Source organism: Sus scrofa, unplaced genomic scaffold, assembly GCF_000003025.6.
Source record: "Sus scrofa isolate TJ Tabasco breed Duroc unplaced genomic scaffold, Sscrofa11.1 Contig1539, whole genome shotgun sequence".
Taxonomy (NCBI): domain Eukaryota; kingdom Metazoa; phylum Chordata; class Mammalia; order Artiodactyla; family Suidae; genus Sus; species Sus scrofa.
This window is the reverse complement of record NW_018084902.1, coordinates 1-15,496: the sequence shown is the minus strand read 5'-3', so window position 1 is coordinate 15,496 and position 15,496 is coordinate 1. Positions and strand designations below refer to the sequence as shown.

Here is a 15,496-nt window from a genome sequence, read left to right as displayed (position 1 = left end):
CGAGTAATATTCCATTGTGTATATGTACCACATCTTCTGGATCCACTCCTCTGTGATGGGCATTTAGGTTGTTTCCATGTCTTGGTATTGACAAGAGTGCTGCAATGGACATTGGGAGGACATGTGTCTTTTTGAGTCATGGTTTTCCCTGGATAGATGCCCAGTGGTCTAAGGTTTAGAGTGTCTCACTCTGAATGCCCAGTGGCAGTGCTGCCCTCTTAGACATGGCCAATCTTGCAGAAAGTGGTGAATATTTCTTAAGGGACACTGTCATAGGAAATCCACTGATGAATAGTTGCCGTGGTGACTAGCTTGAATGAATGGGTTTATATTATTACTTTATTCACTTCTTAACACCATTAGAATTTTAGTGTGTGCCACCAGAATAGAACTCTTTTTAATACATTTCCACAAACAGTGCCCTTATGGGTGCATTATTAGCCAAGTGTCCCCTTGGTCTAAGAGCATTAGAAAGAACATGAGAAAGGACAGGCAAGAAGACCCTGTGCCATGATCTGGGGAAGTATGAGACAAGAATGATTTGTCAGAGAAACTCCTATATACCTACTCACTTGTTAAAAATGTCATTTGATGTCTGCGAACTATCACTTGGAAGTGAAAACGCTCCTCACCAGGTTGCCCCAGGCACCCTTTACATCCTTGTTCCTCAGAGTGTAGATGAAAGGGTTGAGTGTAGGAGTCACCACTCCATAGAAGAGAGCCATGAACTTGGGCTGGTCCCTAGAGATGGAGGAAGGGGGCTGAAGGTACATGCTAATGCCTGGACCATAAAGAAGAAAACTACAATGAGATGGGAGGAACATGTGCCAAAGGCTTTTTTTCTTCCCTCCGAAGATTTAATCTTAAATACAGCATGTCCAATAGAAGCATAGGAAGCAAGAATGAAGCATAGTGGCACAGCTAACATGAAAATGCAAACCACAGAGAGTGTGAGCTCATTGGAGCCCTTCTCACCACAGGCTGCCTTTATCAGAACAGGAACCTCACATACCAAGTGATCCAGTGTGTTGTGACCCACAGTGGTAAGTGTAATGTGACAGTGGCCTCTGAGACAGCGTAGGTCATTCCACCAGCCACACAGTGGCCACCAGTAGGATACAGGTGCACCGATTCATGATGAGGGTGTAGTGCAGAGGCTTGCAGATGGCCACGTAGTGATCGAAAGACATAATAGCCAAAAGCAGACATTCTGTGCCTCCCATTATGTGGAAGAAATAAAGCTGAATGGCACAGCCCAGATAGCTGATTGTCTTCTCAGATCTCCCAGGTGAAACAGCATCTGAGGGACAATGCTTGTGGTGTAGCACATGTCCAGAAAGGAGAGGTTGGTGAGGAAGAAATACATGGGGCTGTGCAGACGGGAGTCTAATGATGGCTATGTTTCCCACCATGGCCATGGGGTATGTTAGAAGCAGAATAATGAACAGAGGAAGCTCCAGCCAGGGACGATCCGCAAAGCCTAGTAGAATAAACTCTTCTAGACAGCACCTTAAGCAAGTAAAAGAACCTATTCTGAAATGGGAATACTTAGCATACTCTGTGTGATAAAGATGACCAATAAGCCATACGTCCTTTAGCGCTCTGGTAAGGACTTGAAATGCAAGCAGAAGTTGACTGTCGTTTCAGATTGCTCCACAGAATATGTAATGCTCTTTCATCCCTTGGTTTGCAAGAATACCAGCTAAGTTTATTGGTTCCTACTTCAGGTGCCCGATACAGTAGATGTGGCTGGGTCTTAGGAATCAGATAGGTCTTTTTCAGATCCCTGGCAAGGCCTTACTGAATGTAAAAGAGTGAAAGGGTGGAGTTAGTTCTAGCACAAGGAGGAGTGGAGAGAACCTAGCCCTAGCCTTTGTTATCATCTAGATAGGCTTGTGCAGATGCAGGTTGAATTATTACATCATCCCCATGGGGACAAGAAGGCTTTTACAATTAATCCATCTTGGTCTTTAGAATTGAGCAAGAAACTTAAAACCTTAGATGACAGCTTGCTGAAGTATAAACTGAGAGAATTTAGCTATAAATTATGTTTCCCCAACTCAACATTTGTTGTTGGATGTCCCTTTTCTTGCATAACTACTTTGTTGAAACCAGGCGTTGATTGTTCATGTCAGAATTTATTATCTATCTTGTAGGAGTTTTTCTTTATCCGGGGGCTTATCTTGTTTTTAGGTAAGGCCTTGGCCTGTTATCAACAGCTTACTTACTTATATGTAGCTACAAATACGACATTTATGTCCAGGGAACTGGAACAGGAGGAAAGCATTTCCACTGAGGACCAGAGAGTCATTGGTTTAGAGGCAGCAGATTACATTTGGAGGCTGGCAAAGCACAGTTTTCACATACTCTGTTTCTCTGAGTCCTCAAGGCCATGTGTGAGGTGTCACATCGAACTCCCCTGGGCTAAGATATTATTTTGATTCCAAAAGAACCCTAGGTCTGTTGTGCACAGTGAGATAATATAATATAATTCCAGCTAATCCTTAATGAGCCTTGTGTGCCAAACACTACAGTAAACCTTTCAGACCCATGAATCATCTAGTACCTATCCCAAACGTTATGACAAAGGAAATGTTAGTATCTGAATTGTAAGATACTGTTAATCATTCATCCCAGTTGTCTGCTAATGACTAGGGAGGATCTAAAGATCAAAAAGCCATGAATCCCTTAAATGAGGTATTGAGATAATGAGACTATAATCCAGTTTTCAAGGTTCCATAGATGTATAGCTAAGCTCTAAATTCTATGCTTGAAGTCTGATCTTTTCCATGTCATTCTCCTGGTATTTCATTACTTTCAATTCTCTGATATCATGACATTTTGTCCAATTTTTGATCTACTTCCAATAATATTCCATCAGGACATCAGGGCCTCTTTATCTCTGAATTTTTTTTCCTTTTGTCCTTGCCCTAGGCATGCAGACATTCAGAGATCAAAGCTGAGCCACAGCAGTGCCCTAAGCCACAGGAGTGACAATGCTGGATTCTTAGCAGATAGGCCTCCAGGGAGCTCCTGTCTGGGAATGCTTCAAGTCCTTTGTCTCTCCATCTCCACTAAGTTTTTCATTCTAGTGTATCTTTTTTTTTTTTTTTTTGCCACACCCATTGCATGTGGAACTTCCCAGGCCAGGGATTCAACCCATACTGCAGTTTTGGCCTTTGCCACATCTGCAGCAACGTGGGATCCTGAAGCTGCTGTGCCACAAGGGAACTTCTCTAGTGTATCTTTTTGTACATCATTTTTCATCACACAGCGTATTATTTATATTGACAGAGACTTTAAGTTTTGTGTAGGAAAATGTTATAGAAGAAAGGAGAGGTGACTTCAAAATGTCTGGATAAAACAGGTGGATGGGTCAACACATCATATTTCTACTGCATATTTTAAAAGTTGACATGATTGGATGAAGGCTACACATTTCCTTTAGGTATTTAATACCTTTCAGGAATAGTGTTTATTCAAATTTACATGCTTTTAAGATGGGTTTAAGTGATAGACTGAGAGACTCTGATTACAAAGAAAAATCCATTGCTTTCTATAGGCACCAAACTAGTTATTTCCAAAGTTTAGAGAAGACTTCCAGAAATGAAATGCTGTCTGGTTTCCCTATGTATATTTGGTAACTGATGTACACACATTCCAACCTTCCCTAAGAAGGTTTTTTTTTTTTTTGGTCTTTTTGCTATTTCTTTGGCCGCTCCTGCGGCATATGGAGGTTCCCAGGCTAGGGTCGAATCGGAGCTGTAGCCACCGGCCTACACCAGAGCCGCAGCAACGTGGGATCTGAACCGCGTCTGAAACCTACACCACAGCTCGTGGCAACGCTGGATCGTTAACCCACTGAGCAATGGCAGGGACCAAACCCGCAACCTCATGGTTCCTAGTCTGATTCGTTAACCACTGCGCCACGATGGAACTCCTAAGAAAGGGTAGTTGTTAAAACAAGTATCTTTTTACTTACCTTATGTTGATAACTATAGTTTAAGCAAATGGAATTATAAAGGAACACATTTGAATTTTTCCAACTGGCCTAGGACAGAGAAATCTGTAGTACACAGATGAATATTTAAGAATGATATTCAGAAGTGTGTATTCCATTCGACACAATGCTGCCCCAAAGAAGAAAGCCCATATAGGAAGACGACAGTAGGTAATATCAAGAGTGCTTTGCATGTGTGCAGTCTATTATATCCCGGAGACTCTTGGGCATTATTTTCAGACAGCCCGTTAATGCTTATCCCAGATGAGTTAGCAGACAAATTCCTTTGGGACAGAGTTCTCCATGGAAGTGCTCTGGTGTACAATTAGTTATCTACTGAATTGAGGTTGTTAATATGTTTTAGAATAAACTCATTTGATTTCTCAAAACACTGGAAACTAATTTTACTTGATTATTTTATTCACTTATTATCTTTGTAATGTTTCTTTTATTGGCAATGATTTTTAAATTGAAACATCATTGACATCCAACAATACATTATTTTTCAGGTGTAGAGTGTAGTGCTTTGACCTTCATATACATTGCTAAATGATCACAGTACATTAACCATCAGTCGCTATACAAAGTTACAATTTTTCTTTGTGCAGAGATCTTTAAGACTTATTTTCTTAGCAGTTTTTCAGATCTGCAATAGTGACTGTATCACATCAAACCTGTACCACAGAAGTGACCTGAACCACTGCAGTGACAATGCCAGATCCTTAACCTGCCACCTCACAAGGGAACTCCAGGGTTCTCTGTTTTGTTACATGGATCTATGTGTCTGTTTTTGCTTGTTTGTTTTTAGGGCCACACTATGGCATATGGAAATTCCCAGGCTAGGGGTTGAATCGGAGCTGCAACTGCTGGCTTATGCCACAGCCATAGCACTGCTGGATCTGAGCTGTGTCTGCGACCTATACCACAGCTCTCGGCAGTGCCCCTGAGTGAGGCCAGGGATTGAACCCACATCCTCATGGATACTAAGTCAGGCGTGTTACTGCATGATCCACAATGGGAACTCGCTATGTGTCTGTTTTTATGCCAGTATCATAGTGTTTTGTTTACGACTGGGCTTTGTAGATTGATTGAAATCAGGGAGCATGATGCCTCTGGCTTTGCCCTTAGATTCATTTGGCTATTCAGGATATTTGTGTTTCATACAAAGATTTAAAATTACTCATTCTAGTTCTGTGGAAAATGCCATTGGAATTTGATAGGGATTTCATTGATCTGTAATTGCTTTGGGTAATATTGATATTTAATTCTTGCAGCTCATGAGAGTGGAATATATTTTCATTATTTGTGTGTTCTTAGTTTCTTTTGTCAGTGTCTTATAGTTTTCAGTGGACTGGTCTTTCTTCATTTCTAGGTATTTTATTCTTTTGAGGCGATTGTATATGGATTCTTTATGTCCTGTTTCTGATCAGTGTTGGACAGTAATTTTAAATAGTTTCATTTAGACCAAAGCTAGTTGAGTAAAGGATGTGGAGACATTCACGTGAATTTCTTGCATATTTTATTTTGTTCAACTTGTAGGAATATCTCCAATTAAGATATAATATTCTGACCATACCTAATAATAAAGGGACACAAAATAAGTTGCAGAGAGAGAAAAAACCGGAGTGGTCTTTCTGGGAGGAGGAATAAAATGACAATTAATAATCCTTTAAAATATTTAATGATTTTCAGAGTTCCTGTCTTGGGCTCAGCAGAAACGATCTGCCCTAGCATCCATGAGGATGCAGGTTCATCCCTGGCCCTCGCTCAGTGGGTTAAGAATCTGGCGTTGCTGTGAGTTGTGGCATAGGCCATCAGCTACAGCTCTGATTCCGACCCCTAGGGTGCGGCCCTAAATAAAGACAAATAAATAAATATTAAAAAAAATTTAATGATTTTCTGATATGAAGACTGATAGCTTCTCTCTCTTCTCACACACAAACCCATAACATCCCACATAATAATAGTCGATTGTATACATACATTAAGATTTAAAAGTTACACATACAATCCGTGAGTACATTATCCGAAAAGCAAATTCATAATGTACTGAATAATAGGTACAAAATAGATATGTCTCCCTTTGAACATCCTCTTTCCATGGCCCATAATTTCACTATCTTTTCCCTAAAGTAAACTACTAGTATCACATGAGTGTGTATTGTTCCACTTTACAAGTGTGATGGACATTCGCTGAGAATATCCACTTGCATAAGAGAAATGCAAATCAAAACTACCATGAGATATCACCTCACACCAGTCAGAATGCCATCATTAATAAATCCACAAATAACAAGTGCTGGAGGGGCTGTGGAGAAAAGGGAACCCTTCTGCACTGTTGGTGGGAATGTAAACTGGTACAGCCACTATGGAGAACAGTTTGGAGATACCTAGAAATCTATACATAGAACTTCCATATGACCCACTTTGGGCATCTATCTGGACAAACTCTCCTTAAAAGAGGCACGTGCACCCGCATGTTCATTGCAGCACTAGTCACAATATCCAAGACATGGAAACAACCCAAATGTCCATCGACAGAGGATTGGATTCGGAAGATGTGGTATATATACACGATGGAATACTACTCAGCCATAAAAAAGGATGACATCATGCCATTTGCAGCAACATGGATGGAACTAGAGAATCTCATCCTGAGTGAAATGAGCCGGAAAGACAAAGACAAATACCATATGATATCACTTATAACTGGAGTCTAATATCCAGCACAAATGAACATCTCCTCAGAAAAGAAAATCATGGACTTGGAGAAGAGACTTGTGGTTGCCTGATGGAAGGGGGAGGGAGTGGGAGGGATCGGGAGCTTGGGCTTATCAGTCACAACCTAGAATAGATTTACAAGGAGATCCCGCTGAATAGCATTGAGAACTATGTCTAGATACTCATGTTGCAACAGAAGAAATGGTGGGGGAAAAACTGTAATTGTAATGTATACATGTAAGGATAACCTGACCCCCTTGCTGTACAGTGGGAAAAGCAAAACAAAACAAACAAACAAAAAAAAAACAAGTGTGATGGATATTTTTCACCGTCTTTCCTCCCTCGCCCAGATCCACTCTTTATCCCACTATGTATGTTGAACTCTATGCTCTACTCAAAAGTCTGAATCAAAGGAGTCCTTGATATGTGGCTTCTGTCTGGATTCAGCCAATGAGGGTCATGAGTTGAGGATTAGAGAAAGAGAGAACAGCTAGTTTGGTTTATTTTCCCTTGGCTCCCTCTCAGCTGGGACACATGAGGCAGCCTGTATTGCTCAGGCAAAAGTCATAGCTCTTGGAGATAGCTGTGTATTACGGTTTCTTTTTTTCTGGTTTCCAGTACCACTTCCCCACTTTGTTGCTTCAGGCCTTGGGTGTGTGACAGACGTCCATTGTGGCTAGTTCCAGGGTAGTGCATGTACAGTACCCATATAGACACCCCTTGTAGGGGTTCTAAATCCTTCTCACACCTTTGATCAATATTTCCTTTTTCAGCTTCCCTCATTTTCCCAGGTGGGTGTGCCATCTATTATAGCTGATATAAGTCTCCATTTACAACAGACCAGCATCATTCCATGCTTCAGAACTTTTGAATTGCCATTTCTTCTACCTAAAATGCTCTTCTCTTGACTTCATCATGGCTAGCTCCTTCCTGTCTTTCAGTTTTGAGCTTAAACACCCCTTCTAAGAAGGGATACCCAATGTGAATTTACTTCTTAGTCTCTCTATAGCATAATCTTTTAAGTTTCATCAAAAGATTATTTTCCAAGTTATTTACATTCTGATTCCCTCTGAAAGATGTAAATTTTATGACAATAGTAACTAAAAAATTACAATGGAATCATCTTATGCATATTATTATTTCACTTGATTTTACACACACAGACTTTCTCATGGTGGAGAAATTGACAAACCGATACTTAAAACATTTTCTTTCTTTCTTTCTTCTTTCTTTCTTTCTTTTTTTTTTTTTTTGTCTTTCTAGGGCCGCACTCGCGGCACATGGAGGTTCCCAGGCTAGGGGTCTAATTGGAGCTATTGCTGCCGGCCTACACCATAGCCGTGGCAACGCCGGATGCCTAACCCACTGAGCAAGGCCAGGAATCGAACCTGCAACCTCATGGTTCCTAGTCAGATTCGTTAACCACTGAGCCATGACGGGAACTCCCATTTTCTTTTTTCTACAAAATGCTATCTGATATACTTTTGCTGCATTTTCTATGTTTTGGCATGTTGTTTCTGTTTTGATTATTCTCAAAGTATTTGGTTATTTCCCTTGAAATTTCCTTTGATTTATTATTTAGAAGTACATTGTTTAATTTCTACATGCCCATATGTTTGTCAATATTTTTGTTACTTATTCTAATTTCATTCAGTCATGTTTAGAGGATATACTTTCAGTCAACTTAATTTTTAAGGGCTGCATCTATGGCATATGGAAATCTCCAGGCTAGGGATCGAATCAGAGCTGCAGCTGCCATCCTACCTACAGCCACAGCAACCCAGAATCCAAGCTGCATCTGTGACCTACACCACAGCTCACAGCAATGCCAGATCCTTAACCCGGTGAGCGAGGCCAAGGATGGAACCCGCATCCTCATGGATTCTAGTTGAGTTTGGTACCACTGAGCCACTACGGGAACTCCCCTTTCAGTCATTTTAAATTTATTGTGAGTTGTTTCATGGCCTAATGATCTATTCTGTAGAATGTTCCTTATGCAATGAGAAATATATCTATTCTGCTTTTTTTGAATGAAGTGCTCCGTATATGTTAGTTTTGTTTACCTTGTTTGGCTCTCTCTTTCCTTGCTGTTATTCTGTCTAATTTTTCCATCCATTATTTTAAGTGGGGTACTGAAGTGCAGCAGTTATTGTGGAATTAACCATTTCTCCAATTAGTTCTGTTACTTTTTATATTATGTACTTGGGCAATCTTTTGTTGGATGCATCCGTGTTTGTTAGATCTTCTTGATGGATAGACTAAATTTATCATCATAATTTTTTTGACCATAGTAACAATTCTTGTCTTTATGTCTATATGCTCTGATATCCACATAGCTGTTAGTGCTATCTTTTTCTGCTTTTTTAAAAATTATTTTTTGAAGTATAGGTGTTTTAGAACATTAGAAGGAGTTTCAAGTGTACAGTATAGTGATTCACTACTTTTACAGGTTATACTCTGTTAAAATTGTTGCAAGAAAATGGCTGTAATTCCATGTGTTAGACAATAAAACCTGGTTTCTTATCTGTTTTGTACATAGTAGTTTGTATCCATTAATCTCATACCCTTCTCTTGCCCCTCCCCTCTTCCCTCTTTTCATTGGGAGCCACTAGTTTGTTGTCTATGTTTGTGAATCTGTTTCTGTCTTGTTTTACACATTGATTTGTTTAATTTTTTAGATTCCACATATAAGTGATGAGAAGAAGTGTGTGTAAATGTGTCACATCAATGTGTCTTCTTTATCCCCTTCATCCATTCAAGTGTTCATCGATACTACGTTTGCTGTCATTTCTGGGCTATTGTAAATAATGCTGCTCTGAACATTAGGGTGCCTGTATCTTTTCAAATTCGTGTCTTTGTTTTCTTTTGGTATCTACCCCGAAATGGAATTGCTGGATCATGTGGTAGTTCTATTTTAATTTTTGAGACATCTCCATAATGTTTTCGTAGTGGCTGTACCAATTTATAGTCCTACCCAGAATGGGAAAGGGATCCCTTTCTCTGTTTCCTCACCAATATTTATTATTTGTGTGGTTTTTGATGACTGACATTCTGATAGGTGTGAGGTGACATCTCATTGTAGTTTTGATTTACATTAATCTAATAATGAGTGATGTTGAGCATCTTTTCATATGCCTATTAGCCATCTATATGTCTTCTTTGGAAAAACGTCTCTTCAGATCTTCCACCCATTTTTTGACTGAGTTGTTCATTTTCTGATATTTGTTGTATGAGCTTTTTAGGTATTTTGAATGTTAGCCCCTTATCATATAGGCTTGAGTATTTCTCCTATTCAGTAGGTTGTCCTTTTTTTGCAGCTCATTTTCTTTGCATGTGAAAGCTTTTAAAGTTAATTAGTCCTGTTTACTTGTTTTTGCTTTTATTTCTTTTGCCTGAGCATGTGGATCCAAAAAAATATTGCTATGATTTATGTCATTAGAGCGTTCTGCCTGTGTACTCTTCTAGGAGTTTGATGGTTCCAGGTTTTGTTTTTTGAGTTTCAGGTCTTACGTTAAAGTCTTTAGTCTATTTGGAATTTATTTTTGAATATGATGTGGGAAGTATTTTAATCTTATTCTCTTACATGTAATTGTCTAGTTTTTGATCTTTTTAAGTGTATAAAATTATCAAAATTAGTAAACTAAACACAAAAGTTCATGCTACAAAATCATTTTTAACTGGTTTTAATTTTTAAAAATCATTCTTTTTTTCTTGGAGTTCCCGTCGTGGCGCAGTGGTTAACAAATCTGACTAGGAACCATGAGGTTGCGGGTTTGGTCCCTGCCCTTGCTCAGTGGGTTAAAGATCCGGCGTTGCGGTGAGCTGTGGTGTAGGTTGCAGATGCGGCTTGGATCCCACGTTGCTGTGGCTCTGGCGTAGGCTAGTGGCTACAGCTCTGATTCGACCCTAGCCTGGGAACCTCCATATGCCGCGGGAGCAGCCCAAGAAATAGCAAAAAGACAAAAAAAAATTCTTTTTTTGTCGATTAGTCAACATATTTATAAATAATAATCTCTGATGCTGCAGATAATTCCTGCCTATTTCTGTAGCATAATTGTTAATTGGCTATTTTTTGCATTTTCAGAATATTTCTATTCTTAATTAACTGAACACAGATATAAATAAAAAAACAGTGTGTTTTGTTTTGGTCTTCAGTGAATCAGATAGCTTTTGGTAAAATGGGCATATCTGGCAAAACAGACATCTCTGTCATTAGTAACTAACCATCACTATCATTCCGTGACTGGAGAATTACCACATCTTCTTTTTCTTTTCCAGCTTTATTGAGATGAAATCGACAAATAAAATTGTGAAGACTTAAGGTGTATAATGTGATGATACATATATCAAATATATATCCCTCGATGTATGTATCCACTGTGAGATGACCACCACGATCGAGTTAAGATCATTGCTCACATGGTATCTTTTGTGTATGTGTGTGGTCAGAAGAGTTAAGATCCGTTCTGTTAGCAAACTTCAAGTACATAATTCAGTGTTATTAACTACCGTCACCATGCTGTGTGTTAGATCCCCAGAACTCATTCATCCTATGCTGTAGGTTGTCACGGTAGCTGTCACAGTTCTCCATTCCTTGTCCTATACCCACTGCTATGTGGGTAGCTGAGAATCTCTCATAGATCACAGCACCTCCCTGAGAACGAAACGTTCAAAGCCAAGGTAATGTTCCTATAGATGCCTCAAGCGACTAGACTGTGTTATAACGATGTCCACTTATCTTAAGAGCAAGTTTTCGGATGATTTCCAAATATATTTGGTCAGGAATCATCTGAACATATGTAAATCTTTTTTTTTTATTACTCAAATGAATTTATCACATCTGTAGTTGTATAATGATCATAAATTTAAAATTATTTATATTATTTAGTGTTAGTTCAGTTTCTTCTTCCATCCTAGAAGTTAAATAGGTGTTCTCCTTCTTTTGAAAAAAAGTTTCACCATGAAGACTCTGGTGAAATTTCCTGTAATTTTCTTTTAAAATTCTGCAACAGATACTTCTGATTTTTTTTTTGTGGGGGGAGCTTTTGGATTACTTTTAAATTTTAATAATTTTCTTTTTTTGGATGTTACATATTTTTACAGTATGCACAACTCAAAAAGGAACTATTTAACTCTATGTCATGTACCAATAATTAAGGTTGAAGAATTTTAACATTTTTATGGAAGAAAGTAACACACATCACAGAGCTAATAGGGCATAAAGAGCCATGTGGGACACACATATGTGGAAGCACTACCCCAGTGACCACCACAGAAGTTATACGGATCTCTCAGGGGCTAGAAAATGCCTAAGAATTTAGAGTGAGAACTTGCTAGGCTTCTGAGATGTAATCTGGCAATTTGTCCTTTTAACCTATACTTTAGCCTAAATGGGAACATTTTGGGAAACCTGTTAGTGTTGGACTCATCTATTAAAATCTTTGGTAGCCAACTTCCTTCCGGAATTTGGTAATGAGAACTTTAACTGTGAGATAACAGAGGTATCTCCAAAATAACAATCACTGTTATTCAAGAAGGTTCTTACAAAACGGATTGACAAGTACGGTTCTCCTCCCTCTGTCCTTTTCTCTTTCTTTCGTTTTTCTTTCTTTCTTTTCTTTCTTTTCTCTTTCTTTTTTCTTTCTTTCTTTCTTTTCTTTCTTTCTTCTTTCTTTCTTTCTTTCTTTCTCTCTCTCTCTCTCTCTTTCTTCCTTCCTTCCTACCTTCCTTCTCTCTATCTTTCTCTCTTTCTTTTTTAGATAATTTTAATGATAGTTGATTTACATTTTCTGTCAATTTCTGCTGTACAGCACGGTTATCCCTGTCATAACGCATGTGTAATTCTTTTCTCGCATTATCCCCACCATGTTCTATAGTAAGTGACTAGATCTTCCTTCCCTCCTCCTGCTTTCCTTTTTATTTCATCTTTCTTCTTTCCTCTTATGTTGGTTTTGCATCTTTTTCAAAGACCATTTTTGTGGTCCTCTGGTATCTACCTATGAGCCAATACTTTTTTCTTGCCAGAGTTCTCCTAAGGGCTGCCTTGACTTCCTTGTTCCGTAAACTGTAGATGATGGGGTTGAGCATGGATGTCACCACGGTATAGGAGAGGGCTAGGAGTTTATCTATTCCTGGCAATGGCTAGCCTTGGGTCTCAAGTAGGTGACAGATCTGAGCCATAGAAGAGTGTTACTACAAGTAAGTGGGAAGAACAGGTGGAAAGAGCTTTTGGCGACCCTCAGGTGAGGGCATGCTGAGCACGGCAGCTAGAATTCTGCCATAAGAAGCAATGATGAGTAAAAATGGGCTGGAAATGCAAAGGGTGGCTGCAACAAAGACTGCAGCCTCATTATGGGAGGTATCCCACAGGCAAGTGCAGGATAGGGGGAGGTCACAGAAGAAGTGGTCTATTTCACAGGGGCCACAGAAGTCCAGGGAGAAAAATATAGTTGGTCTGGCCCAAGGCTCCATGCATCCCACTCCCCAAGAAACCATTGCCAATGGACACACACTCCACGACTCATTCGTGTTGCATAGTGAAGTGGGGAGCATATGGCCATATAGCGGCCAAAAGCCATGGCGGCCAAAGACAGCACTCACTGATACCAAAAAATGCGAAGAAAAACATCTGTGTAGCACACCCCTCCCGAGAGATTCCTCGGGCCTCGCTCACAAGGTTCTGCAGCATCTTGGGTATGACAGAGCACGTGTAGCCAATCTCCAAGAGAGACAGGTTGGCCAGGAAGAAGTACATGGGGGTGTGGAGGACCCGGGTTGGTCCAGATGGCAGTGGTATGAGAGCATTGCCCGTTAGTGATGCTAAGAACATGAGCAGGATGAGGGTAAACAAAAGGAAACACTGTTCAGTGACCTCAGAGAATCTGGCAAAGGCAAAGCTTTGACAGACATGCTGTTGTCCTGCCACAAGGAACAGTTGAAGGTCATGCCTGAAAAAAAGAAGGCAAGGTCATCATCAGGAGTCTTTCACATAGAAATCTGAATCTTTCTCTTACTCTTAACAAGCTCTCTTGAGTCAGAGAGATAGATTTCTTTTCTGCTATTCTAAAATTCAAAGTTTGGAAGTTACCCTCATCTTGAAACCAAATCCTATTCCATGTTCACTCTCCTAGTTGATTTGTTGTAAATAATCTAGTCAGCAGGCATGAAATGGAAAACAGTTTAGTAAAATTCCTCTCATCCCTTCATTTTACCAGTTGTCAAATACTACCAGATAAGTCCTCCATACCTACCTATTCTTCTATCTTTAGCCACTGACTTGCTTTTTACTCATTTTCAAGAAGTATTTATTGAGTCACATATTTTAAAGTATTTTCAGTTTCTGTTGTAGGTCTGATTCAACAAAGAAGGAAAGAAACAGAAATAAATGACCATTCAGAATATTAATATGAAAAAAAACATACGATAAGGACCTTATGTCTATATGCTGAATGTCACACATCGACTTTATAATGCATTTACATTATCAAGCATTAGAAACATTTCCCTTTTGTTGTTACTAATTAACTTAATATAATTTAATATTTCTCTTTCTATGTGGCACCACAATTCAGTTAAGGTTGTGGCAAAAGAAAATAGAGACAATAGTTTATATATTTCTTTGAACCCCAAATATTTTCTTTCTTCTTTTGCTTTTCAGGGCCACACTCACGGCATATGGAGTTCCCATGCTAGGGTCCAGTTGGAGCTACGCCTCCGGCAGTGGAAACGAACCCAGTTCATGCCCATAGACATGGATTTGATGTCTGGCCTTACTCGTGGCTCACTTTGCTGTGAGCTGTGGTGTAGGTTGCAGATGTGGCTTGGATCCTGCCTTACTGTGGCTCCAGAGGTTGGAACTGCAGCTCTGATTTGACCCCTGGCCTGGGAACTTCCATATTCTATGAGTACAGCCTTAAAAAGAAAGAAACAAAAAACAAAATAAGAAATTAACATGCACTTTATCACCCTCGAAATTCTTGCCCTGTAGAAATGTCATGTTAACGGACTCATTGGACACTGTGTGCAATATTCCCTAATAGTGCAGTCCTATAAAAAAAATAACCTATATTAAGAATCAGCCATCAATTAATAATGCACCAACTATTAGATAAGATTACAAAATAGCTGTTTTATTGCTTACCAATGATAGTCCAGTGTTTGTACAAGTTTCTTTCAGGCATGAATGGATAGATGCTTAGTTCCTATCAGCCAGAGGAAATCATGTGATACATTACTAGATGTTTTACCTGAAACGCTTAGTGCAGTGCCTGGAATATAAGAAAAACTCAGTAAATATTAGTCTCCATTATTCTGAAACGGTCATTTCTAAAATGCTTGAATCATAGGTACAATTTAAATAAACTGGCCATTGAATATGCAGAGATGATTTCCCATTGCTTTCCACCATTTATCCGTAGTTATTTCATCGAGGACCTAAACATCTAGCTGAGTGATGCCTTAATATAACCCAGCAGAAACTATTTTATCATTTGATTACAGGATAATCGAGGCATTTCCAATTACCGAAGATAAGACATATATCTGTTTGCTGTAAAGTAATTAGTTTAGAACAACTTACAGTAGTTTTATGACAGGAGTACTGGCAAGTCTTCAGAGAGGGGTGAATCTATCCGATTAAAATAATGTCCAGAAGTGAATAATGCTTTGAATGCTGGCTATTCATTTTCAAGCTTTAATTCACCATCTTCCACGACACTCTTAAGACATCAGTTATATCACATACCTTTACTCATAGTATTGAGGGAGAAAAGTAGA

The 15,496-nt window shown here is 39.2% G+C and overlaps 2 pseudogenes; both read right to left on the bottom strand.

Moving 5' to 3' along the window:
* Window positions 1-603: 603 nt before the first annotated feature.
* On the bottom strand, window positions 604-12,549 carry LOC100519783 (annotated as a pseudogene).
* Window positions 12,550-12,661: 112 nt separating this feature from the next.
* On the bottom strand, window positions 12,662-13,666 carry LOC110258201 (annotated as a pseudogene).
* Window positions 13,667-15,496: the final 1,830 nt, after the last annotated feature.